The sequence below is a fragment of the Orbicella franksi genome, chromosome 6 (assembly GCF_964199315.1).
Source record: "Orbicella franksi chromosome 6, jaOrbFran1.1, whole genome shotgun sequence".
NCBI classification, from domain to species: Eukaryota; Metazoa; Cnidaria; class Anthozoa; order Scleractinia; family Merulinidae; genus Orbicella; species Orbicella franksi.
In genome coordinates, this window is record NC_138150.1 from 23,418,116 (window position 1) to 23,445,352 (window position 27,237).

The window sequence follows — 27,237 nt, forward strand, 5'->3', positions numbered from 1 at the left end:
AGTGGATAGGAATTGACATGACTTAAAGCAGGGGTTTCAGTGAGGCTTTTCAAAAACACCTGCATCACATGACCAAACTTTTAACAGCACGCTGACTAATTAAGTTGCCTAATTATGGTACTTGGAATACTAGGGAAGAGAAAAGAGGAGAGAATTAGAATTAAAGAATTAAATCAGGGTATGGAGCTGGTTTCACCTATGACCATCTGGCCTTGTAGCTCAATGGGCAGAGTAACGAGAATTTTAATTCAGAGGCCACCAATGTGAAAATATTAAATCCCTTTGTCTCAAATGGGCCTCATTTCCTTTCTAGAGCTAATGTTCAGAGAGAAATACTTGGGTTTATTTTCCAGCACTTTAAATATTTACTCTCTTTTATAAATTCTCTACCTAGCTTCCTATGATATACAATTACAGCCAAGAATTGTCTTCATTTTGCTGTAAAAATACATCTCTTTGACAGTTTGTGGAATAATAAAACAACAGTTATCTCACTCAATCTTGCAGAATGTAGTTTCAGTTTAGCCTACTCTGCCCACAACCTCAAAGAAAGTATCACACAGTATTCCACATGATTTGACAAGATAATAATTGTTGAATGACATTTTTCATGAAAATCAATTGGGTTCTATGGAATTAAGATACCTTCAGTTACTTCTCCATGCTACATGCTAAATATGCTCATCTAATATATAGCTTGTGATCTTTTAGGGATTTGAAATTTATCACTGAAATAAATACATTTGTTGAGGAACATAGCATAACATCAATCCATGAAAGCCTATACTTAACATTGTAGATCTCTAGTACTTCTGCTCCCTGTGAGCACGGGAAAAGCAGATATCCTGAAGTCGTGATTGTGTGAACTCTATATATTCCATGATTGATTAAGGGTCCATTAACTGAACGTTTTGAGCCATTGCTAAGGAAAATTTATTCTCATATTACCTCATCATTTTTAGTTAGTTTAGAGTTACTTCATGTGTTTAAATTTTTCATGATCAGTAACACTGGTGATGATGTCATCAGGCCAAGCCCATGGTCACGTGACTAATACTGATAAAATGTAAAGGTTCCCAGGCAAATCACTTTATCGGGAATTTTTTCATTGATTTAATATTTTAATTTAAATCCTTATTACGCTATGATTTTGTTTCTTTTCTAAAAGGTCAGATTTTGAGAGAATTTCAAAATATTGAAAAATTCATAATTTTCTGAAAAAAGCATGATTTTGAAAAAGGAATGCATAGCTATGTTTCCAACATTGGCTTTAATCGAAATTCATCGAAAAAGGCTGGATTTAATGAAAACCGCATTTCCTTTAGCATTTAAAGATAAATGGAACGCAATGCATGCAGAAGCGATGATGTTTAAAAATTGTTCCTAGAAGATTGGAACATAAGCAGACAAACTGATTCTTAAACCTCTGTGTTAGAAATTTTAGGGGTTTACATTTAGGGTAGTCCATTGGTGGTTCATTCAAGTAGTTCATGTACCAGGTCCGTCTTGTTAGTCCATGTGCTAGGAGGTCAGCGAAATGTACCAACCCAAAAGAAAGATTAATAACTAAAATAAAAAGCACTCCGCTGAAAAGTTCCTCTCTCTGAAATTAACACCTTATTATCTTTAAAGATATTTGGCAAAGTTAATTACCTCACCGGAAATTAATTTGTTGTTTTAACCATATACTTGTCCAAGAGAAAATCATTTTCTCTTGACTTGTCATATCGCGTGATTTTCTCTTGACTTGTTATATCACACGTGCAAACCGCTTGTCTATCTAAAATTGTATGTATTGAAGATATGTTATTATGAGTTTGCCCATGAGCGCAAAATTCAATTGACACTGTATAAACCAAAATCCACCCCAAATTTTCGTTTAAAAGCTGAAATTAAAAGTACTCTGCTGATCCTACAAACAGCAAAGGAAAGCCACGAAGTACAAGTTTCTCTCTCTGAAATCAACACCTTATTTATTATCTTTAAAGATATTTGGCAACCCTAATTACCTCACCGAAAATTAATTTGTTGTTAACCGTATACTTGTAATCAATGAACATTCGTGTTGTCTTTACCTTGACAAAACGATTATCGATCGTTTAATCACAACCACTCTTTCGTTGAAAGAAAATATAAAACAGCACATTTCCAAAACTTCATAAAAAAACCTGCAAACTGCAAATGAATCGTACCCTGACTTCATTATCACTATTGTAAACTGTATATTTCAGTGCTCATACAGTGCTCATACAGTGCTCTCACAGTGCTTTTTCAATTCAGACAATGCTCATTCAATTCACTTCCAGACTGGCAAAAGTACAACTGCGCTACCAATCCGTAAATTTTATGTCGACCCTTCAGCTATCGCATGTGCGACTTGCTTGTCTATCTAAATTTGTGTGTATGGACGATATGTTCTTATTACGAGTTTGCCAGTGAGCACAAATTTATCCGACACTGTATAAACCAAAATCAACCCCCAAATCTTCGCTTAAAAGCTGAAATTAAAAGCGCTCCGCTTTTTACTCTCTGAATCGACACCTTATTATCTTTAAAAATATTTGGCAACACTAATTACCTCACCGGAAATTAATTTGTTGTTTTAACTGTATACTTGTCATATCGATTAAAAGCAGTCCGCTGATCCTACAAACAGCAAAGGAAAGCCGCAAAGCCTTCACCTATCGCCTGTGCGACTTGCTTGTCTATCTCAACTTGTATGCATGAAGGATATGTTTTTATTATGAATTTGCCCGTGAACGCAAATTTATCCGATACTGGATAAACCAAAATCCATCCCTAAATCTTCTTAAAAGCCACAATTAAGAGCACTCCACTGAACCTACAAACAGAAAAGGAAAGCAGCAAAGGAACTCCCAGAGTGCATTTCGCTTCCACAGGGGGATAAAAAGTGCGCAACATAAGTGCACGGACATGAGCGCAACAAACTATGCGAAATCACTATCAAAAGGAATGCATGCATGCCAGCATAAAGAGATGACATCACACAATACATCATCGCTTAAAAAATGGAAGTGCACCCGATATATGTCAGAACTTAGAAGTTACCTTATCAACATGTGCGCAATTTAATACACTACCAGCACACTTCGCTAAGATCAAACAAAGCCACACAGAGTTAGTTTTTCCCTTTCTGTTGCTCATTTTTCTGTCTTTCTATTATTTTGTCTTACTTTGCATTTTGTGAAACACAAAGAAAAACATCTGAAATGTAAGCAAATTTGCAAGTTAATGAGTTGTTTTTATTTTCCGTACTGACAGGCTGAGGTAAGTAACTGGAAGTGAAATTTCACCTCCCAAGCAATAGGCGCGAGCGAGCGCATGAATCAGTTAATGGGCCCTTAAGGAATATTGAAACATGAATTGTCTATAATTTCCTCATTGAGGAGTCAATACAGCAGTCAGAGCATCACTCTTGACTAGCTAGTAACACTACATATGTCACCAAAACTTCTCACTTAAATGTTTTTACAACATTGGCTGCAGCCGCACTAGAGAGTTAACCGGGTTATTCCTAATTAATTAATTAATTAATTACGGTTAACCAGGTTACCGAAAAATCCTGATGCAGCTGCTAATTTCGGCTGTTAATGGAACTTAAACCGGGTTTATGGTTACCATGGAAATTAATTGATGAACAATAGATTTTTTGACCGGGTTAGGTTAATTTTAAACCACCTTTTTCCGTGCTTTAATGCAGGTTAGTGGTCTCTTATCAGCAGTCTGATCGGCGCTGCACGGAAGCGAGTGTTTCTTTTTGCCATAAATGGCAACAGAATATGACAAAGGGCGTGAAAAGAGTCAAAGCTCATTCGAAAGTGCTCTCTAAAAAAGTCATGCATGGCAGGATTCCTATGGATTTCCCCTAACCATCGCTGGTCTCTTGGATATACCCAGACTTGAGGACGATTCGACAGCCATGGAGAACACTCTGATGTCTACGCGAAATTAACATCATGTTTGAAAGAACTGCCTTAGAAATTTGCGTAGTGCGCATTAGAAGGAAGAGGGACTGCCTTAGCCGTGAGTGGAGAGAAAAGAAACGAAAACAAAGAAAAAGAATCGATAATATAACAACAGACTAAACAGCGTCCTCGAAGTCTGCCATTTTGTTGGTTTATCTCATGACGTCAATTGAGTTTAACCCACTTCATAACCCATTTCAGTGCGGTCGCTCATAAAATATAACCCGGTTATTTTATTATAACCAACTTTTAACTGAGTTAAGTTGTTTAGAATTTTAAATTATTTTAACCAGGTTTCTAAAAAATAAACCCAGTTAACTCTCTTAGTGCGGCTGCAGCCATTGAGAGTGTAAAAAGTAAGTGCAATAATAATTGGAGAAGAAAACTGGTCCTTAACAGCACGAGGAAAAAGAAACCAATATGCTCCCCTGCTGAGTAGATAACTCACAGGCTCAGCATTACCATATGAGCTAATGCAATCATTAACACCATCACTATTTTTCTATTATTCTCTTTGCTAGAACCTGCAGAGTAAGAGAGGAAGGGAAAAGACCATAAACAGATGAAAATAGCCTTGTGCGAGAAGGGATTAACTTGAAACTCAAGAAAAGTCTTTCCTTTGTTTGAAGGCTGGAAATGTAGATTTTTCTGTTTGGTGATCAGGGATGTAAAGTGACATCATGAAGAACTGGTGCGAAACTGCAACATGTGGTCAATATATTACACTGAAAGAACTTTCAAAACCCATTATGAGTCCACCCTTTAAGGAATGACAATGGAGCAAGGTCGCAGCAGATAAATTTCTTGAGCACAGTGGGAACAAACCCACCACCTTGTGATAGACTACCACTCGTGTAATGTCAGGATATGCCTGGAAAATTCCTGAACCACTGAGACCAGGGTTGTCACAAAGCTTTGAGCTAGGAGGCCCTGGTTTTGTTGTAGGCGGCTGATTTCTCCATATTGTTTTAAAGAATCAAACAAACAGCCGGCCACCAGAGTAGATGTAGGTGGTGAATTTCACTGGTAGCCAGCTACTTTTAAATTTGACAACCCAGGCTAAGACCATCCTGAAAATGAAAAGAGTTCAGTAGGCATGGTATCCGCAACACCATTCATAGACAGTGGACCTTGATTCAGTTCAGTAAAATTCAAACAGCTTATATAACTCTGGGGATTCCAACATGTCATGTCAACTTCACTCTACACACAGTCAAATTGCAATACATGTTACTGTATCTCCTGAGCTGTGAGACAATAAAGGCATTAAGCTGAACAAGGGTGATGATGAGTGCTTGGCACTTCTGTCGTACAGGAATACTTTCCAATTGGTTCTCTCCTCACAGCTGAGAATGGTTCACAAACAAAAAACAACAGTGTTCTAGTGGTATCCAAATAAACTGCTCCCAACCATGTGCAAACCAACTGACTCTGACCAAGTGTGCTGGAGAGAAAATCTACTGGGAAAAGATGACACATGACTACCATACCAGACATAAGATTGTTGAAACTGTAAACAGATACCAGATTTGCCCACAGAAGGTTTAGTGATTAAAAAAAAAAGACACCTAGGTCCATGGTTGTTATTGGCAACCCTAAAATCACCATCTGGAGAAACTGTCACATGACTTGGTACTTAGACTGTAAAATTTACTGCTCAACTTTAAAAAACAATTGTTTTCTTAAAAGTTGATGAATTTTACCATGATTTAACCCATTGACGCCTGAACGAAATTGCCCGCGACCCACCCCTAATTCCCTGGCGTTTTTTTGGAATATTTCAGAGCGAGCGAAAGCACAAAAATAAACCATATGCGCAGTAACCACAGACACAAGATCAGGTTTCAAGGTATCGTTTATTTAAAGTTGAATAATTGAAGGGTCAAAATATTAAAAAATATTAACAAAAAGAACTCAACCTGATGTGTAAAACTGATAAGTGAACAAGAAATTATATTATTTCTTTTTCCGCGCGACAAAATGTCCCACAGAAGCTGAGAAAATTGACTTTGCGAAAATGAGTTAATTATTGACTTTGGAGGACAAAAAACGAAACCAAATTCAACAGAATTTCATTCTTGTACTATAACGGCTAACATTTGAGAAAACAACGAAAAAATAAAAGCGAAGAACTCATACAAAACTCAATCTGAAAACAAGAAATCGAGTAATTTCTTCGCCGCGCGACGAAAATATTACGACACTGCGAAAGAAAGATGAAAGTCGTAAATCAAAAAGACGACAAAAACAAGCGAATTATTTTGAGATCAGTCGAATTTCAACTGTGTTAATCAGTGGCCATTTAGTTCTTTTCTCAGCGGTTCTGTAATAGCTGAATAAGACTCCAAAAAGTATTTCAACGAAGCGAATAAACTAAATAAACAAAGTGCCTGGAGGTCGCCGTAAATTAAATATGCGGAAATCAAGCGTGCAAATTACTGTTCACCTTTAAAACCTAAAATTCCCAAATACAAGGAACTAAATGAAAGAAATACGAAAGGAAGTTCAATAACAATAAATTTTCATTCAAGCTGAGGCGAAGAAACCTATTTAAAAGCAAAAAATTGTTCAAAATTTCGCAGACGTGCTTTGCTACATGAACCGCATGTGCAAATTATTCTTCACGCTAACGCGAAAGGTTGAGTTTTGGCCGACCGCTTTTGCAGTCATTTTAACGCCCGTGTAATGTTATGGCAAAGATCAGAAAGATAACTTTTTATCCCAGCTAACGAGTACAAGCACACGTGTATATTCTGTCTTGTCCTACTGCGCATGCTCAAAACCTGATATGTTTACATCTCCACCCTAAAAACTTTGCCGGGTGAAAGAAACAAACTTGGTCTCTAAATTGGAACCTAAATAACACAAGTATTGTTCAAATTGAATCCAACACAACAAAATTCTCAGACAGCTAAGCCGAGTTGTTCTGATTAACAAAGTTTAAAGGTCCAGCCTTAATGGCTTCTTTACAACACGACCACTTCTAGTTGTCAGATGTTGGTCGGCACTTCCCTCACCAACTGTAGCTGGTTTCTGGGGTGTCTGGGGTAATCCTGGTGACGGGACTTGGTGAGATGTAAATGTAGGTGCACTGGGCTGTGGTGGATTGTCTTGGCTAGAGAGCAGTTGACCTTCAAGGCTTGGTGCTACTTGGCCTGACAGTTTTAACTGTATTCTGTTGCGCCTTAGTTCAGAACCACTGTTTGTCTCTACAATGTAGGATCTTGGCTGGTTCATTGCTCTTTCAGTGTTGCCGGAGTCCAGGTCTTGGTTTTTGGTTGAAACACCAATACTGGTTGGCCTGGTACTAGCTTTTGTAGCTCACGTGTGGACTTGCCATCATGCTGCTGTTTCTGAACATCTTGGCGGTGCTGCAGCTGATCTTGGTGGCATTCTTTTGCTTGTGACCGTTGGAGTCGTCCACTGCTGGGTAGTTGTGTGCAATATTCTCTATTGTTCAGTAACTTGGCTGGTGATGGTAAGTTGCTATCGACAGGCGTGGCCCGGTATGACAAGAGCGCAAGATACGGGTCCTGTCCTGCAGCTTCGGACTTCCTTAGAAGGTTCTTTACGGTTTGTACCATCCTTTCTATGAATCCATTGCTCTTTGGATACACTGGTGAGCTAGTAATGTGATTGATACCCCATTGGTCACAGAACGCTGCAAATTCCTTGCTGCTGTATTGAGGGCCGTTGTCAGATACCAGGGATTCTGGTATACCATGTTCTGCAAAGATTGATTTGAGGTGGTTGATTATTGCAGCAGATGTCGTTGAGCTCAACTTTCTAACGATGGGGTATTTGCTGTAATAGTCTGCGACTAGTAAGTATTGAGCACCTCCATAGTCGAACAGATCGCATCCAAGCCTCTGCCATGGATAACTGGGTACATTGTGTGGATGCAATGTTTCTTTTGGTTGCTGTTTGGAAAACTGTGCGCATGTCGGACAGTTCTCTGTCATCTGTTTGATGTCCCTTGATATGCCTGGCCAAAACAGGCTGTCCCTTGCTCTCAGGAGACACTTCTCTGTTCCCATATGTCCTTGGTGTATGATTTGTAACATCTGTGGGCGTAGCTTACTGGGAATTACGACTTTGTGTCCCTTGAGAATGAGGCCATTTTCAACACTCAGGTCCTCTCTGAAGTTCCAGAACTCTTTCAGGTCTTGTGGGCACTCATTTGGATATTCTGGCCATCCATGATGCACGACATCTTTTAAGTGACTGAGTACAACGTCTTGATCAGTGTACTCTCGTACTTCATCTAGTTTGGCAGGGCTGGCTGGCAGTGTTCGAGAGATTGTGTCCAGTTCCACCTCGGGGACTTCGTTGTCTTCTGCAGGGGGCTCCATGTGGCTAATCCTGGAAAGGGCGTCTGCTATCACGTTGCTTTTTCCTTGAATGTACCTGATCTCCACGTTGTATTTGGCCATTTTAAGTAGGAGCCTCTGAAGGCGTGGTGGTGCGCTCGATATGCTCTTCTTCCAGAAGCTTTCGAGCGGCTTGTGGTCAGTTTCGATGACCACCTTCTTACCAAATACGTAATGGTTAAGCTTTTCAAGCGACCAACAGGCAGCGAGTAACTCTCGCTCTATGTTGCTGTATCGAGACTCAGTTTCAGTTAGTGATCGACTGGCATAGCACACTGGTTTGCCCTCTTGCGTCAACACACATCCAATGCCTTTAAGGCTTGCATCAGACTGGATTAGGTTCTCCTTTTCTGGGTCGTAATAGGCTAGGACTGGTACTTCAGTGATTGCTTGTTTGAGGTTCTGGAATGCCCTTTGGTGTTCTGGTTGCCACACGAATGGTACATCTTTTTTCATCAGCTGTCGCACAGGTTCTGACACTTGGGCTAGAATGGGTGAGAACCTGTTCAGGTAGTTAATCATGCCCAAAAAGCACTGCAGCTCTGTAAGGTTCTTCGGGGATGGCATATCACGGATTGCTTTGATTTTGGTTTCGCCAGGGCGGATCCCGTCGGGGGTCCATGTGAGCCCGAAGAAGGATGCTTCCTTCACTTTAAACTGGAATTTGTCCGGGTTCAATCTCACATTGTTCTCTCTTGCTGTGTCAAGGACAGTTAGTATGTGCTGATCATGTTGTGCTTCGCCCGTGCCATAGACAAATGTGTCATCTGCAATACCGCTGAGCCCTTCAAGTCTGCCAAAGACCATATCCATTTTTTCTTGAAACACATCTCCACTGCACGTAAGGCCAAATGGAAGTCTTGTCCATCTATGCTTTCCCCATGGGGTGTTAAAGGTGCACAGCCTACTGCTTTCCTCGTCAAGACTAACTTGCCAAAATCCACTGCGTGCATCAAGGATACTGAAGTGGGTGGAGCCGCTGACTTTCGGTATCACATCATCTATGGTTCTCACATAGTAGGGGTTGCGCTTGATTGCTTTATTGAGATTCCGAAGGTCCAAGCACAGATGGATCGACCCGTTGGGTTTGATGGTGACCACAGCAGAGTTAACCCAAGGGGTATATTCATCTTGGACCTCAACCAGAATTCCAGATTCTTTTAACTGGTCTAGCTCTTCTATGTAGGCTTTCTGTAGTTGTACTGGAACCTGTCTTGGAGCATGCTGTACTGGGGGAATGTCAGGGTTAGTTTCGATGTGGTACGGGGGTCCTGGAAAGCAGCCAATTCCTGTAAAGACATCCTGATATTCTTCCAACAAATAGTCCTTTGTCAGTGGGAAGGGGTGTTGTTTGCCTCTGATGTCAAATAGTTTGACAGTATTTGCATTGGGCATGGGCTTTTCACTTTGTACAACATTCTGGGTGGTTGCATTTGTGCTGGCTGTGACTGGCCAGTTGAGCTTTAGGAGGTTCAGATCTTGTGCAGACATGTTACCAATTATGGCAGGGCCATCAACGTCAACAACTTCTGCTTGGATAACTCTGGGGTTGGAATTGTTAGGACCCTTCACATATATTTGGCAAGATCCAAGATTTGGGATCTCGGCTCCACCATAAGCAGTTAACTTCACTGTAGGTTGTTGTAAGCTTAGTGTCTCAGGGCTTAGTTGCTTGTATAGGGACTTGGGTATAATGTTTGTTTCAGCACCTGAGTCTATCTTACAGAGTGCATTCATTTGTTTTCCTTCTGGCTTCAGTGCCAAGGAGACTTCTAGCAGAGCCTTTTCTCTACAGGATACAACGTTTACACTCATGGCCAGGGGTGTTGCTTCAATTGGGCCCAGGAACACATAATCATCTAATGATTGGGTAGGCTCTGACTCAGGTATGGCATTGTTATTACTAGTAGCTTCTATCTCATTCACATCCTTCTTTTTAAGTTTTGAAAAGCATACCTTGGCAAGGTGTCCCACCTTTTGGCAGTAATGACACGTTGCATTTCTTGCTGGGCACTGTTCATGAGAGTGAGGGCCCCAACCACAATTCCTGCAGAGCTGCATTTTTCCTGACTTGTTGCCTTTTGGGTTTTGCCTTGATCCACCGGCTACTGGGTTCAGCTGGTCGCTTCGGAATTGGTTTCTCCTGGTTGAGCTAACAGGGTGTACTGCTGACACTACTGGGTTCATTAGCTGAAGCTGCTTGTCTGCTGATTCGTCTGCTTTTGCCATTTCTCTAGCTTTACTAAATGTCAGAGCATTTCCTTCTTTGAAACACTCCTTTCTGACATGGTCTGAATTCATGCCGAGTACAAGGAAGTCTCTCAAGAATCGATCATGATGTTCCGATGGATAGTTGGCTTCTTTGACAAGGATTCTAAGCTTTGCAATAAATTCTTCTAACGATAGTGTACCTTGTCGAAGATTGTGTAGCTCCCAGGTGGCGATCAGCTCGTTTGAGTGAGGTTTCACGTAGTTTTCGAATTTCTTCCAGTAGTTTTCCAGTTTCTTTTGTTCGTCTGCCAAGAGGCCCCAGCTGTTGAACAGCTCCAAGCCGTGCTCACCGGCCCAGTAAAGCAGGTGCTTACACTGAATTTCTTCGTCAATTTTGGCCATCGGGCCCGTAAAGAGCAGTTCACAGCGTTGTTTCCACATTTTGAAGCGTGAGTATAGGTTTTCATCCGTGCTCCAGTCCATGGTTGGACCCTTGTCAATGAATGAGGCGCTGGCGGCCATGTTGTTTTCTTGAATCGATCGTACACGTGTCGTTCGGAAATTACTTCACTCTTCCACCTTCTCCAGTGTATCGAGCTAAATGGTATGTTTGGTTACTTCACGATCCCACTTCTGACACCATGTAATGTTATGGCAAAGATCAGAAAGATAACTTTTTATCCCAGCTAACGAGTACAAGCACACGTGTATATTGTCTCGTTCTACTGCGCATGCTCAAAACCTGATATGTTTACAGCCCGTGGCTTTACAAATCGTTTCAAAAGTTGAATTCAACTTCAAAGTAATAATGTACATTACCATTTTTGTTTCTTAAGTCCGAAAAGCTGCTTTCAATCTGCGATCTGTCGTCAAAACTTACTTGAAACCGCTCCGATCTTCATGTTTTCGCAGCGGTTGTAGGAAGAAAAACTTCTTCACCAGAAAGTTTTGAGGACTCTGTACTCCTTGATCCTCCATTCTGAGGCCACTTAAACATTGATTTGTATTTTTCCTTTCTATTTTAAAGCCCAAATCAGTAATTTATCCGTGTCAGGAATGAAAACAAGACCTTGGAAGTTTTTAGATTTGGCCCACAACACGCCATGATTATCTGCACTTTTCGAGCGCGCGATTTCAAGAAGAAAAACCGTCTTTCTACGACCCCTAAAGTCCTCTAAAAATATGCTCAGAAAGCCCATTCTGATTGGTTTATTTGTCCTTAAGAACAATAGAACAATAGGAGAACCAAAAAGTCTTCAGGGAGGGTAGGAAAGGCAATTGTCCCCACGTGCTTTTTTTCGGGCGGTTACGGGCGGCACAGGGAAATGGAGGAGTTTTTCGCACGGGCGGTTACGGGCGGCACAGGCGTAAAAAGATTATTTACCTATCTATCCAGCAGATCCTTGCACCCTCAGCAGGCAACCGTACTTATTGTACCAGCCACTCCAAGCAAGAGTTTGTCTCAGGTGATAGGAAGCCCTAGCAAGTCATCGCAATAGAATGCTACAGAGGGTCCACTGGAACTTAAAGCCGCTTTCAAGCCACCTACTCCTTAGCAGATATGGACACCACCAAGACTAAAAGTACCATGATGATCCAGAGGAAATGCAAGCTAAATGTCTTATCTCATTTGAAAATTTTGAATTATGATTGTTACAGTAAGTTTGTTTGCAAGTTCCTAGTTACAGTCAAGCTAAACAAAACCATGAACACCTAAAATATGTCTGGAATGTTTATTGTGTTCCAACCAATCACAAGCGAGATCTTCAACCACAGAATTGACAGAAAACGATGGGTTCCATCCATCAACGAACTATAAATTTAGTTTTTGGTTTTCACTTTGTCCCACGAGACACCCTCCATCCAGCCACAGAAAACAGATAAGTTTTCATCAGTCATGCATGGAACAAATTTGTTTGTTTAAAATAAATCCTCTATTTTTGTTATCAAGAATTTAAATTACTGCCAAAACATCCTACTTAAACACTTGCGAAGAAGGTTTGGAATATTGTTTATGTGAAAAACTATTTTCACAAACCAATGCATTGTGCTGGGCATTTGCAACCAGGGATAGTAAGCCCAGGCTAACAAACTTTTCTTGGTAAATTTCTTTTCTCTCATAATATTTCTTTTTTCACTTCATAGAACTAGTTTTTGGGTGACTTTGTTAAGGAAACGTGAAAGAAAAGAAAATTGCAAAAACAAAAAAACTCAAGAAAACCATTCAAGTGCTCACGTCCCCAACCTTCTTTTCAGGTTTTTTTTTCTCATGTCGTAAGTTCTATATTTAGATTGCATACATGTAACAAGTGTAGGCCTAGCTACCATTATGCTGGAAAATCACCTAAAAATCTATCCAGATAATCTCCAAAAAAGTTATAAAAATCTCAGAAAGAAAATTAATCTAAAAATTTCATGTTTTCTAAAAATCTCAAAATTTTAACGAAAAATATCAAAAATTTTCTAACAAATCTTGAGAATGCATCTAAAAATCCCATTAATGGTTAGAATAAACTAAAGGTTAATTGAATGGTGAAACCGCCGTGCATGAAGCCATGACTGAAGCCTCTTGTCACTAGCTTTACAAGCAAATTGGGTTCCTAAATGTGCATATCAAACATTTTTTACGCATTTTACAGACTTTTTTGGCTCTAAAAACTCTAAAAATTATTGAACTTGATAAACTCTTCTAAAAATCTTTTCAGCGTCTAAAACTCTCAAAGCAGTCTGCATTTTTGTTGCTAGGCTTAAGCGAGTGCACCATTGTGCTTATGATATCCATTGGTCACCGCGAATGACAACTGTGACAAACATGGCATCCAACCGTAACATTAGAGATTTTTTCCGTCCTTTGCGGAGCAAGAAATGAGTCAAAACTGAATTGATTGAACAAATCAAAGGCCTGCTTGACTTCCCCCCATCTTCCCCAGCTGCACTACACTTACATATACGAGGTATGGAAAGGGCTTACAAGTCAAAAATGGCTAGCTACGCCCCTGGCAGCTGTACCACTGGCAAAATATATACCCATCACCCCACGAAGCGATCTTTCCACGTTGTCAACCTTTGCCTGATAGTAGCCCGTTACTACATCTATACTGCAGTTAAAGAAAGTGAATGCTACAGCATAACAGCGTTTAAAGTATTGTTAAAAAGCAAACTATCCATGGAGTGACCAAGCGTTCAAACACCCGTGAACTTTTAGATACATATATCATTCTATTGATTTTATATGTAATAAATGTCAAGCATAAGTAAAATGAATATTGTAAGCTACGGTATTGTCAATAGTATCAGTAGTGTAAGTTACGATAGTATTGTGAGTAGTAGTAGTAGTAGTAGTGTAAGTAACAGTTGTATTGTAAGTGATGTCAGCAACAGAGTAAGTGATTTTAGTATTGTAAGTAATGTTAGTACTGTAGGTAATGTTAGTATTGTAAGAAGTGTTAGTAATGTTAGTATTGTATGTAATTAATTTATGATTTTAAAAAAAAAGGCTAAAAGTGGAGTTTGATCGCAAAAAAAAAAAAGTTGAATCACTCACAGGAAAATGATCCAAATCAGTGCAATCCAAATTAAAGCCATTATTTTAATAACAACAAGAAGTGTTGAGGAATATTGATGTAAATCATTGTTTTGGGAAGGAACAGCAAAAAATTGAGGTGTTTACTGTTAGACACAATTAATTCCAACATTGGGAAACAATTGAATTATTTTATTGTCTTTCCAGGGTCTTTAGATCACCAAATCACAGGGCCCAAGGGATTTTCATTGTTTTTTTAAAACAGATTGAGTTGCTAAAGATGTTAGCAAGGTTAGCGAAACCACCAAAATTTTAAATTTTAAAAGTATGGTTATAAGATCTAAAAGATCTTCTTGTTACCTTTAATGTAACAGAACTTCTCTGCCAAGTCTTGGCGCTGTACAAGTTTATGTTTTAACCCATTACACAAAGCCTGGTAGGTCGCAGCAGAACCTTTCTTTTGTCTCCAGTGCTTTAACATGTGGTATCCCTTTTCAGACAGTTGGTCATGACCTTTATTTATTTCTTGAAGTTCTGCATCACTGACACCTAGGCGACGCCCAAGCTTTATCCACTTTTCTCCAATTTCAGCACCCAATTCTTCTAATTCATCTAACGTGGGTGTGCCATGTTTTTCTGCAAAAAGAAGTAATTCAGCACAAATAAATTGTTGATGTTGTTGTCACTCACAATGCTCTTGAATGAGGGCTCCAATTCTTTGAACTAGTTTATTGTTTTATATATTATTCACTTTTTAAAGGTTCTCAAACAGGATAACATGCCCACCACCCACTCTCTCAGTCCCCAACCCTATCCTACCCACTGAGGATCAAGTAATACTCTGGACAACCAAGAACAAATCCATCTAGTAGCTGAGGGTGGAGAGCTTGAACCTGGGAGCTGCAGATTACAAGACCAGCTAGAGCAGTGCAGCCACAATGTTTCCAGAGAACAAGCTTAATATTCAAATGTGTCAAGACATCATGCCTGTAACCTTAGTAAGTGCAGTATGTCCAGAATGTTTAGACATTACATGTACTTTCCTCGGCATTAATTATTGAGTCCTCTCTAATGGCCACTTTCTTGCCCCTGTCCAGTATAGTCTAGTATAGTCATGGGTCCAGTTGTTCACAAGATGGTTAAATCCTAACTTCAGGTTGAATTAACTTAACCTCCAGTTAAAATAATAATATATCCTTGCGTTAGTTCTGTGAATTGAAGGTTAGTTACAGTGCATTTACTGGAACCGGGGCCACCAAGACAATGAAAACCAATCAGATGGCAGAACTGAAACAATAGATTCAACATTTTCAAATCCAGCCAATCAATTATGTCCTGTCTTCGAATTAAATCTCTGAGTAGGAATGTTCCTGTGGCGCCGTCTTTTGTTTTTGCTTGAGTGATTTTATACGCTGAGGCTTTCAGATAGTACAACGCAAAAAAAGTTCACTTGAATTTTGGATGAAGATGTTATTTCAATATGCTGAAAACCCAGAAAGGGAGCTCAAATTCCGAAATGTACAGCTGCCAAGACAGTGAACGCAATAGTTTTTCCGAGAACTGCGTGGTGGATTTCATGGTCTGACCCTGGCCCTTACTTACATATTCACCAGAATGAAATCTGGCAAAAAAGGAGTACTTGCTGAAACATGTGCGCATGCTTGATGCCTTGTAAACACGGAAACAAGCTACTGTTAGACTATTATTCTACATATTATTGTGAAATAGCAAGATCTTCATCTCGAGAATCATGTTCTTGTTTTTAGCTGTGTAAATGCTATCTTTCACCTGATGGAGTGTGGTCATCATAAGAGTAACCACTCAAATGTTCTGTTTTCTGCCAAAATGTGGTCATCATGCAATCTGGGCACCATGGGAAGTGAAATATTATGCCACTGCATTTGGATTTATCTCTCATCTTCCAGGTTTTCAAGTTGAACTAAAGTAGCAGGAGGAAATCTTGAGGTACGTGGAGTATATCTGGTCACAATAAAGGCGGCCTTATGGGGGAAAAGTCCCAAAGTGGGTTACCCGCTCCTGCTCATGAGAGATGGGGTGCTCACAGGGCCTTGCAAATTTTCAAAATCTATGTGCATTGAGGTCCATTCAGCTGCATTTCTAGCACACAAAAGTGATTTTGTTGGAGACCATTATACACTTTAAAGACTCTTTTCATAAATGACTGCCGATTAAAAATTCATTTGTAGGTTTAAAATTTTTACTTTCAGACAAGTCTAATTGAGCGAGGCTAATTTAAATGCATAAAAAAGACAGAATAATTTTTAGATTGTCAGCCACTTTTAAAAAGGGTCTATTAACAAGAGTGTACTGAAAACTTTCTGATTGCAAGATAAGTCTCTTTGGAAGTTCATGTATAATTAAGATGCAACATACTTAATTTTCATTCCTTTAGTATTTAATTGTCACATTGCAGCATCATTTTGGCTTGCAATTCTATTTAACTGAACTGCAATAAAATGAATCAACTATAATTTCATTATTATTTCCACAAGTTGAGTTAAAAAAATTCAAACTCAATATCATTTCCAACAGTGGCAATAAACGACAGCCTCTGCCTCATCATGCTTCATTGTGCATTGTGCTGACAAATTTGATTCATGTACGCACAACCCAAGGCTTATGTTCTGCAGCAAAATGTTTCTCTTGCTATTCCTAAAATTTGAGGTAAAGCCTGGTTCTCATATGCTGCCGACATACCTGGGACATTACAGCATATGTGAACATTTATCACCAAATCACAATCTGTCCCTGAGGCATTGACCGCCGGCTTGCCCGGGGTTGTTGGTGATTTTCAGCGATGAAAATATTTTATATCAACACCATCTGCAGATGCAATGTATGATGTAACAAGTCAATTTTCCCACAATTCCATATTTGGGCAATTCCACGTGAGTGGTGTCAAAATCCAGATTTTTGAAAAGAGGTTGCACATGAAAATCAAATTATATCCTGTTCTACATTGTGGACAAGTTAAAGTACACAGAAAAATAAATTTCTGCTCCCTCATGACAACCATGTACTCAGGGGAGTCCCCAAAGTAAGCATTATTTTTTTAAAGCAAACAACAGGCAAGAGGTGAAAATTTAACTTGCTGTATCAAACTTAGAAAATATAAGGGAGTTCAGACACTTGTATCAGAAAAAGTCCTTCACTGGAGTTAATACATAAGTGATATAAACTTCACCCTGAACTCTTATAAAGAGTAAACATAACAAAAATTAGTTTCATCGCTGAGGTTACATAACGTCTGCAACATTTTAACAATCTTTTTTCTTTTCGAAAGTAACTACATGAAAGATTTTAAAACCATTCTTGTCACACAGCTAGATATCCAATAGAAACACTTTGGTAAAGAAAAATTTCCAGTAAACAAGAACATTTTCGAAATAATGGCAGCAAAACATTGTTCTGGACATTACTTTGTGGATGTTACCCTTCTTGAAGTTAAGTAAAAACATTTTGAAATGGTTCTTAAAAGTTCAACCATTGCACCACATGACCATATGTCCTTCTAGATTTGTTCTAGTTTCACCTAACAAACATTTTGACAAAAACAGCAGCTTTCAAGTGGGTTGTAAACTAATCTGAAATTTCAACAATAGAAGAGGTTCTGCCATTCTGAGGAACATAGACATTTCTAACAGTTCTTAAACCCTTTTATGCATCATGCCTGCCAATAAAATTATTAAACCAGTGCAACAATTTGGTTATCAATGGCACACTCCGTTTGCTGGGCAGACAATTAACAAACACAACAATATGGGGAAAATTTTGGCTTTGTTAAAACAAAGCCGCTTTAATTTAAACCTTAAAATATAAAGTTACAATCAAAGTTCCATCTGCCTCGCAAAGGTGAGGGCAGGAAATCGCAATCACCATCTAAAACCAAGTTCAAGCTCATCAAGATAAGAGCAAATTCAAAACAAATAATTGAAATGAAAAGATCTAAAGTATAATTTGAACTGCTTTCTTACAACAATATCAAAAACGTCCCAGAATAAGGGAATTCAAAAAAAAACAAAACTGCCTCACTAAAACCTAGGAGGCAAGTTGGGGTGGAGGTGGGAAAACTCAGCAAACTAACTCTATGCCTCCACTAAAATCAATCTGAATTCCAACTGTTTGTTTATGACAGCACATACACCATGTACGCAACACCGAATCAAACTAAGGCCTTGACCCAATCCCCTAATGGTTAAGTTGAATCTAGCGAATAATATTTAAGACTGCCAAGTTCGCCAAGCTCTGGGTAAGAATAAAATAGGCAGGGCAATGCATGAAATCTTTTATTCGTAAAACAAATAAATTCCTTTATGCATTATGCCTGCCAATAAAATTATTAAACCAGTGCAACAATTTGGCTATCACTGGCATGTTCTGTTTGTTGGGCACACAATTAACAAACACAACAATATGGGAAAATTTTGGCTTTGTTAAAACAAAGCTGCTTTAATTTGAACCTTAAAATATAAAGTTACAATCAAAGTTCTGTCTGCCTCAAAAAGGTGAGGGCACGAAATCGCCACAGCCCTCCCCAGGGCCACCCCACCCAAGCCATTGATAGCCACAGAGCCACAAAATGAAATGGAATCAATATCCTAACTAAAAGTCCCTAAATAACCATTATTGGAGCCAGAAATACCAACAGTTGCCCTGCTAATTGCCACTACTTCTACCTCTAGGTAGTCAAAAGCAACCAACCCTGTTGATTGCCCTTGCTTTGCTTGCAAAGAGGCCCCTCTCTACTCTCTAAAGAGGAGCATAACTTCCTGCACCAGAAAAGCCCCAAAAACAATGAGTGATAATTCAAGGGATACATAAATAATTAGCCCTGCTAATTATCCACAATCCCAAAAAGTGGAAGGACTCAAACCTTACGTCATCACCTCAGCAATTTGCCCGGCAAATTGCCTATGCAAGTTATCTAAAAACAAAATTGCTTTCTGTAATCTTAGGTACCAACACTAGAGGCCATAAAGGAGTTAATCCAAATGTATTGTTTAAAGGCATTTGACTTCCATCTTCCCATTAACCATATTTGAGCATCAGAGAGCCCTTGTTCAGCGGCCAATGAAGCTGCACCGATCCTAAAACTATGGCTTTTATACCTCCCAAATGGCAAACCAGAGTGGCGAAAAACCACACAGCGTAATGTCCGCAATGTTGGTTGTAATGTCCGCAATGTTTAAGTTCAAGTACCCTTCCAAATTATGAATGTCATGATCAGTTCAAATGAAATCAGCCTTTTTGGGTCACACAACCACTAAACTGTATATATTTGGAACAGTTTAAACAAAACCCCAATACTTCAAAGTAATTTTGAATTACTACTAATGCACTCAATATTGTGGTTGTTTTTTTTATGTAACGTCCACGAGAGTGTTTCTTTGTGGCGGGTCTAAAACACAGGTCACAGGTCATTGTTTTACCAATATCGAAACAACCTTAAAAGCCTAAAACATTGTCTTAGTGTAGTATTTAGGCCTAAAACATTGTCTTAGTGTAGTACTTAGGCCTAAGATTAGCATTAAGAAGGAGTTAGGGTTGTTCCAGTATTGGTGAAATAATGACCCGTGACCTGTGTTTTAGACCTCCCGGTTTTTCACTCTATATATCTCTAACAGAAATCAGTCAATTAAAAAAATTGTACAGCCCAGTTAACATGTCAGTAGGCACAAACATGTTCATAAATGGAAAACTAGACAACTCCTTTTTATTCTTTGTCTGTGCTAAATTAAAGTTTCAAAATTAAGTCTGAATGTAACGTCCACGATGGTGGAATTGCCCATTTACAGATGGAATGGTTGACAATTGCGCCAATTCGATTTGCATTTTGCACAAATTTTAGAATGTCAGTGACCCATCGTATATGTGCCAGGGACCCACTGTTACAGATCGCCGAACGTTATCAGTTGCAACCAATGACTATGTCGCGGGTAGGTCGGCGGGATGTGAGAACCAGGCTTAAGTTCCCAGTCAAAGTAGATGGCAAAATCATGTCAAGTGGCCGGTGAGTTTTGCCAGCCCCAGGCACTCATTGAAACCTTGACTGCACTAACCTGATAATGGATTTCTTCTCCTGTTTGTCTGCACCAGTCCTTTATCTTGTGCAGAGGTAACTGCTTCCACCTTCACAGTGATAATATTTCCAGTTTGGTCTGATAAAACAATAAATAAAATACACTGCAAGTCACAATAATATATTTTAACATGTGATGCACAACATTTTGATGAAGAACTACCATTTTGCTTACTTGAAGTAGTCCCCACACAATTGTTGACCATCCTACAGATTTTGCTCAAAAAATTATAAATGGCTGAAGACAGAGCAGGCACCCTTCCCTCTCCCCCCCACCCCCACCCCCACCCCCTAACCCCAACCACCTTCCAGTCTGAATATGGTTAAAAGACCTTGTGAACAGCTTTCGAAATAATATCGCACACTGTGCATTCAGTTTTTAGTTTGCTTTCTTTTACTCAGTCATAGTCCTTAATCACATACATAAACACAACACCTTTAACCTCCCACTGGCAGGTACCACAATTTGACACTTTCCAACCTCATGGGTTTAAGCCTTATGTTCAATTTGTAATATGTATAAGGAATAATCAAGTGAAATATGTAAAAGCGAACCTGTCAATACACAACTTGAAGGAGGAGCTCTGCAAGGCCTCTGAATCAATCCATCGATCATCTGTTCAAATCTCTTGCACTCCTTCGCCCAGGTATAAATCTCTCCATACTTTTCTCTGAGAAGCATAACACTGGCATGTCTTTTTGCTGGCGTCTGCTCGAATAACTCTTGGATTTTTCTAGCCCAGTCCCCTGGCTCATCTGAATCGACTACCACTGTCATCCCACCTTCCACTTCCTTTAAAGTTTCAGCCAACCCAGATTCACTGGAAACAAGAACTGGCACTCCAGCTGAAATTGCTCCCAGGGCAACCAGACCAAACCCTTCACTGCGCAAAGGCATAACGATCAAGTCAGCTTCCCGAAACATCTTCATTTCTTCATGATTGCGATAGCCACGGATGGTCAACTGGTTGCGCGCTATGTTTGTTTCATTGCGAAACCAATTTTTTATTTTCCTCTGTTCATCCTTTGGTGGACCAACAAAGGTCAGTTTAAACTTCCTGTCAAGAGAAGCCACTGCCTTTCCAATAATATCATATCCTTTGACGGCAAAGTCCTCAAAACTTCCGCGACCAATCATGAAGATACTGCAGAAATCTTCCAACCCCGCTGATTGATCGTTGGCCAGTGGTGTTGCCGGAGTTAAGAAGTTTTTGAAAATTCCAGGAGTGATGACTTCTACTTTGATATCAGGAAGACTTCTTCTGTATTTCCTTTGTAGTCGAGAGCCCACAGCAACAACCAGATTAGCTGCTGCGCAAAGCTCTAATTCTCGCTTGTTCTTCTCTTCCTCGTCTGCAATTGCATCAAATGAGGAGTCGACTTCTAATTTGTGCTTTCCCAGTTCTTCATGAACGAAATATATCCACTTACATTTTGTCATAAGCGAAATAAAAGAGGCAGCGTTGCAAAACTTTCCACCGTGGCCCACAACAACATCCGGAGTTGGAAGCTCTTGCGGTGGCATTCTCAACCACTCCATCGGATCATTACATCCTGGAAGAGGTCGTGCAGTGATCAAATTCACTCCTTGTTTTCTGGCATCCTCTCTGTCTTCCTCGCTACTCTTGCAGACGTAGCAGTGAACCTTGATCTTCTCGCTTGATTCTTTAGCCAGATTCACAGCAAACTCCCTGTTGAAAGTGGACAGACCTCCCTTGGAGGATCCCCACTCGCTGCAGACGAACATAACATCGATACGCTGAGAAACATCGTCACAAACATGAACCTCCACGTAATCAGATGGCTCTGATTTTAGCCGTGAATCAGTCGCATCCTTGCTAACGAGGCGATATTCTTTGCTTTTTCCGGAAGCGTTCACGCGGACTGAACTTACAGTTCCCATTGGAAAAGTTCATAGCACACAATAACTGAAATGATGATGATTGTCTATGGCTTTTTAAGACAACTCTTGCGGCAAAGACACAGAACCACAGAAACATTACTTCCCCTTACTAATCACCCGTTGTTATAACAACCAGCCACTCCCGCTTCCATATTCGGCAAAGGATTCGGCACACGATAGGACCCAGTTCACAAGAAACACCTCATGATCGGACATGACATCTGGACAGAGTATTCATGTTTCATCAACACGGTCGACAGTGTTTAGTTTGGGTTTAGACAGTCCGATCATCTGGTATAAAAATAGGTCCGCACTGCGTACTTGTGTGTGCGTAGCGTCCTTTTTGCTTTTTTGAATTTTACGGGTCAGTTGAGGAAATTACAGGCTGCTTATTGGAAATAGACTTCTTTACCGGGATAGGGTACCGTTCCTTCCCCTTCTTTCTCACGCTTTTTTGCCACCCGATCCCTACCACTTCTCCTTAAGTGTGTTTAGTCTGCTCTCGAGAGCCCGTTACCGCTACTATTATGTCACTGTACCGTTGTCGCAGTGTTACGCCTTTTTTTGACGAGAAACATGTTCAGTTGTCAAAGACCTTTAGAGGAAGGGCGCGTTCAGTTTTACATCAATGAAGGTCTTTGATTTATTATATGCGAAACAAAAATATCGTGGTACATAAAATCCCTGGGTCCCGATTTTATCCGAGTAGTCCTAAAAAATAGCATGGAGTCACTATTAATGTTCTATTTCTGGTTCTATGAACTAGGAGACGTTTTGAAGGAAGGGTGAACCCACAATGCTTATTTATTACCTGTTTTAGCCACGAGAACGTGAGATAAAAGAGACGGGATTTTCATCGATTAAATTTGCAGGAGAAAGGCCGAGTCTTACAAAGAAAGATATGCATTTGACCTGGAAATTATCAGATGATAGTTTTGTGTTTTGATCGTCCCAATAGGTTTTTGAGTGAGACGTTGTTGATGTTGTTAGCTGTCTCTGTTTTCCTCTTTGTGTTGCACTGAAGTTGATAAGATCTTGTAAAGAAAACCGGATGCTGAAAACACGAACCTGTGAGACATGGATTGACCCTGCACTTAACCTTGTCAACTCTATTGAACACTTATCAAAGGCAATCGTTTCAAACACAATGACATTTGTGCCATCACAAATGGAGTAATTTGAGAAATCTTAATTATAAAAACTTAAATAATCCCTCCACAATATTTGTTTTGATATCCAATGTGTTGTGGCAAGTGTTTTACCTCGAATTTATTCTGGAGGACACTCGCAAGTAATTTTAGATAGTGTTTTCGTTTAGAGCGTTTACGTCTAGTTGGGGTGCGTGTCCATTTCGTGCATGCTCTAATTCGCAGAAAATGACGGTCGGATCAATGACAATAAAAAATTGTAGGGTTTAGATTTCCCTCCACATCATTCGTTTACCTTATAAGTATTGGAATATAGACATTGTAGCACATCATTTCTGTCAACCAAAGCATCACTTCATTCCAAATTTGTATTGTGTAACAACTTGTCTCAATTTTGGCATGAGAATTAACGTCTTGGCTCTAAGAATTGTAGCAAATTTTTCACAATACGACATCGTTGTCCGTGATTGGCGCCACGCGCATCGTATTCCACAACTGACCTTAAAACGCGATAAGGCATCCTTTGCATTCACGAAATGGTTATGAAAGCCGATCCTTGACCTGGACACGAGGGAATTTGGCTTATTGATTTGTGTTTGCGTGAGATTTTGGTTATGTCATCCTTGGTTATGTCATCCTGTATCCTTTGTCTTTTTTGTTTTTCTATTCTAGCATTTTAAGTTTCGGTTTCACCCTTCTTTGTTTAATATTTATGTAAATTTAGGTTTATTACGTTCGGGTATAAAAAGATTTTTGCTCTCTCTATTCGGGGTTCGGTCAATAAAATGTTTCTTGTGAACATGACCGGTATTGTTCAACCGAGATTCGCATACTAACCTTTGATCTTGAAAAAGCAGCAACAGGGTGACTGTTAACACTGTTCAAGTGTATTTCTAACAATGCAAGTACAATGCAAGTGCAAGGCAAACTTTTTCAGTTTCTGAGAGTTTCTAACAATCTCTGAAGCTCTCTGACAATCCCCAACAATATATCTCACTCTGAAGTGCTGCCTACATCAATCAGTTCAAGCCGATATGAAAAGTTGGCTAGCGAGATATTGGCTTGCGAAAGAACAATGACTCCTTTCGCTGTATAGGGCAACTCGCGCCGCACATTCAGGCCGATAAATTTTAGCCTGCGAAAGCGTACCAGCTCCTCTGCAACCTGCACTAACCACAAGCCGAGTTGACCAAGTCTTGATATGTTGGCTTGTAGGAGCAAAATAACTCGAGATATGGACACCTGAAGGAATAATGAAAGAAAGCTATTAATAAACAGTACAACTGCAATTAATATTTTCAAAGCCTACACGAAATTAGGAAGCTGGATTTTCGATAAATGAAAACAGACATACAATTAACCATAAGCTTAAATACGAAATTACGAAGGATACGAAGATAGATTTTCGATACAAGCAAACAGGCAACGTACCGCATCTCAAAACAAGCTATAAAAGGAAAAAGAAAACCTACCTTGGCAACTGAAGGTTGGAAAAATTGATTGATCCGACCGTCATTTTCTGCGAATTAGAGCATGCATGAAATGGACACGCACCCCAACTAAACGGAAACACTATCTAAAATTACTTGCGAATAACTTCGAGGTAAAACATTTGCCACAACACATTGGATTTCAAAACAAATATTATAGAGGGATTATTAAAGTTTAAGATAAGAATACTACTCCAAATAACTAAAATACTATTTTCTAATTAAAATTTCTCAAATTACTCGAATTGTGATGGCACAAATGCCCGCACAAATGCCATTAGAATACAAATGAATATATGAAAGTTCATATATTTGAACTTTGGAGAATGATATGAAGACATGATTGATCATTGCAGTTAGACACACAACTTAAGCAGTTGTGAAATTAAAACCTGAAAAAAAATTCAGGCCTGAACTGCGGTAAGGTATCCTGGACAAAGTTTTGTGTCTAACTGCGATGATCAATCATATCTTCATGCAAATGGCTACCTTTAAAACGAGGAACGGGGAATCGGGGAATGGGAATGGGAATGGGAATGGGAATGGGGAACCGGGAACGGGGAACGGGGAACGGGGAACGGGGAACGGGGAACGGGGAACGGGGAACGGGGAACGGGGAACGGGGAATCTTTAAAATGGGGAATCTTTAAAAGCCGGAATCTTTAAAATGGGGAATCTTTAAAAGCGGGAATCTTTAAAACGGAGAATCTTTAAAAGCGGGAATCTTTAAAACGGGGAATCTTTAAAAGCGGGAATCTTTAAAATGGGGAATCTTTAAAAGCGGGAATCTTTAAAACGGGTAATCTTTAAAAGCGGGAATCTTTAAAACGGGGAATCTTTAAAAGCGGGAATCTTTAAAACGAGGAATCTTTAAAAGCGGGAATCTTTAAAACGGGGAATCTTTAAAAGCGGGAATCTTTAAAATGGGGAATCTTTAAAAGCGGGAATCTTTAAAACGGGGAATCTTTAAAAGCGGGAATCTTTAAAAGCGGGAATCTTTAAAACGGAGAATCTTTAAAAGCGGGAATCTTTAAAACGGGGAATCTTTAAAAGCGGGAATCTTTAAAACGGGGAATCTTTAAAAGCGGGAATCTTTAAAATGGGGAATCTTTAAAAGCGGGAATCTTTAAAACGGGTAATCTTTAAAAGCGGGAATCTTTAAAACGGGGAATCTTTAAAAGCGGGAATCTTTAAAACGAGGAATCTTTAAAAGCGGGAATCTTTAAAACGGGGAATCTTTAAAAGCGGGAATCTTTAAAATGGGGAATCTTTAAAAGCGGGAATCTTTAAAACGGGGAATCTTTAAAAGCGGGAATCTTTAAAAGCGGGAATCTTTAAAACGGAGAATCTTTAAAAGCGGGAATCTTTAAAACGGGGAATCTTTAAAAGCGGGAATCTTTAAAACGGGGAATCTTTAAAAGCGGGAATCTTTAAAATGGGGAATCTTTAAAAGCGGGAATCTTTAAAACCGGGAATCTTTAAAACGGGGAATCTTTAAAAGCGGGAATCTTTAAAAGCGGGAATCTTTAAAACGGGGAATCTTTAAAAGCGGGAATCTTTAAAACGGGGAATCTTTAAAAACGGGAATCTTTAAAACGGGGAATCTTTAAAAGCGGGAATCTTTAAAATGGGGAATCTTTAAAAGCGGGAATCTTTAAAAGCGGGAATCTTTAAAACGGAGAATTTTTAAAAGCGGGAATCTTTAAAACGGGGAATCTTTAAAAGCGGGAATCTTTAAAATGGGGAATCTTTAAAAGCGGGAATCTTTAAAAGCGGGAATCTTTAAAACGGGGAATCTTTAAAAGCGGGAATCTTTAAAATGGGGAATCTTTAAAAGCGGGAATCTTTAAAACGGGGAATCTTTAAAAGCGGGAATCTTTAAAATGGGGAATTTTTAAAAGCGGGAATCTTTAAAATGGGGAATCTTTAAAAGCGGGAATCTTTAAAATGGGGAATCTTTATTAAAAGCGGGTGATTTCTTGTCAACCACTGTTTTGACTTTCCGTCCTTGTTCCTGGTTTTTGTGATAAAAACGGCTTCAAACGACCCTTCCCCTATCACATCTTGTTCGCCGAGATCATTCCACTTCAACTGTGGAAGACCTTCAAAGCGCGGCGTCGACAAAACCTGGATCGGACCGGACCGGATCACGGATCGGATCACGGACCGGATCACGGATCGGATCACGGACCGGATCACGGATCGGATCACGGATCGGATCGCGGATCGGATCACGGATCGGATCACGGATCGGATCGCGGATCGGATCACGGATCGGATCACAGAAAAAAAACATTTTAAAGAAAAAAAATCAAATCTTTTATAAGATAATAATAAATAAAAAATAAAAGTGAAAACTAAATTATGTTAAATAAAGATAAGAATCCCGAATTTGACGCAATGACATGTTAATTACAGAGAATGACAAGAGGTCATTTAAAAAGCCACATAAGCGCCTAATTTACGACGAATTTAAATTGTAATGAACAGGCAGATGTAGTTATAT

The 27,237-nt window shown here is 39.5% G+C and overlaps 1 protein-coding gene across 1 annotated transcript in view; it reads right to left on the reverse strand.

The window, feature by feature from the left end:
- The window catches only part of LOC145491344 (uncharacterized), a 515,242-nt gene that overhangs the window by 425,361 nt on the left and 62,644 nt on the right, over positions 1–27,237 (reverse strand). The window lies entirely within an intron of this gene.